Consider the following 1,969-nt stretch of genomic DNA (forward strand, 5'->3'; position numbering starts at 1 on the left):
GCAATTTTAGCTATTAGTTTTAACTGTAGCTAATGTTTCCCATCTCTCTTATAAGTACCATACGCCTTCTATGGTCTATAATGTAAAAACCCAGTCATAGGTAGTATAAGTCCATTATTAATTTTTTGAAGTATCCTCAAAGTGTAAAAAAAGATTTTGCGAAAAACATTCCCCATAATCAGGGAAAACAGAAGTTCAATATCGATTCCGCCGATATACTCAGACAATCGATACTGGTTCCTTTGTTTCTGTTTATTCTCCCTCGTTAATAATGTATTTGCTGAGTGTTGTTCGGCACCAGCGAGGCTCCGAGGTGAAGCCAAGTTGCAAAATAACGACTGTTCTCTCTGTACATGAATCATTCAACAATCGATTCCATTATTGTTTCATATTTTTTTTTTTATTTATTCCAGCCTAGAAATCAATACTAGGGCTCTCGGTAAATAAATAAACTATCATGAAAATTATGTTTCTGGTTTAAATAAATAAATTTTATCAAATTTTATTCTCAAAACAATTTATATTTCTTTATAAGTCCGACGTTTTGGCCAATTCGACCATCCTCAAGGACAATCTTAACACAATTTTAGAACCACCTCAATTTTAATAAACTTTATGCTGGCTATTCTGCCCAGATCATTACTTTCAGTCCACAATTACCCTATTTTTTTAATTGTTCATATTAAAATTTAAAAAACTGCTTCTGAGGAAGGTTACAAATATTATTTTGATAAATTAAAATAGTGAAAATTAAATGTGATTAAAAGTTTTAATATGAAGAACTGACAAAACAGGGTAATTGTGAACTAATATTAATGATCTGGGCAAAATAGTCTGCATAAGGTTTTTAAAAATTCATGTGGTTCTAAAATTGTATTATGATTGTCCTTAAGGATGGACTAATTGGCCGAAACGTCGGACATATAAAGAAATATAAATTGTTTTAAGACTAAAATTGGATAATATACGTCTTTTCATTCCAAACTCCTTAACCATCCTAACCCATTAATTCTTAATCTTTCATCCTTAACAATCACTGATAATCCTCCGAGGCGTCTGAAATGAAGATGGCCACGGGACCTTCTAATTTAAATTAATGTTTGAAGAACCACCAACGGGTGGTTCCTTCCCAAGATTTTGAAGTGTATATGAAACATACTACATATTTACCTATTGTATTATTTTGTACAGTTGTAAATCAAATTAAATAAATAATTAAAAAAAATTGGATAAAATTAATTAATTTAAACAATAATAACCAGTCTGATGAAAGTGTAAAGATTGTATATAAATTATTTATAAAATTTTATTTTTTAAAAAGTCATTATTTATTATTATTTTTTTAAATTGACTTTGCTTTCAGTTTTCTTCTTTGAGTCGTGTGAAATTTGGTATATTAATTATTTAATGATTTCTTGTATTATTCAGTGGAATCCGAATCATTGCAACAACCAGTCCATCCAAGATCCTACGACTCAATAAACTTGGTGAAGATGGAAAGGAAGATAGATAAGATTTTAATCAGTAGCTAGTGAATTTATCGTGGGGAATCTATATCTCAAGAACCATGAGACGTACATATAGATATATTCGATCGACAACTAATAGATATTAGCACTCAAATTAAAGTTTTTTTAATGTGCTATAATGTAGTGCATGACAATTATTTTTGTAAGATTTGTAGTTTTTGTGATATTTTTCCAAAAAAAATTTTTTCATTATTTATTTAGTGTAATTTACAACTGTACAAAATAACTCAATAGGTAAATATGTAGTATGTTTCATATACACTTCAAAATCTTGGGAAGGAACCACCCGTTGGTGGTTCTTCAAACATTAATTTAAATTAGAAGGTCCCGTGGCCATCTTCTTTTCAGACACCTCGGAGGATTATCAGGGATTGTTAAGGATGAAAGATTAAGAATTAATGGGTTAGGATGCTTAAGGAGTTTAGAATGAAAAGACGCAT

This window comes from Halyomorpha halys, unplaced genomic scaffold (assembly GCF_000696795.3).
Source record: "Halyomorpha halys isolate HHAL.00 unplaced genomic scaffold, Hhal_1.1 Scaffold22.1, whole genome shotgun sequence".
Classification (NCBI taxonomy): Eukaryota; Metazoa; Arthropoda; class Insecta; order Hemiptera; family Pentatomidae; genus Halyomorpha; species Halyomorpha halys.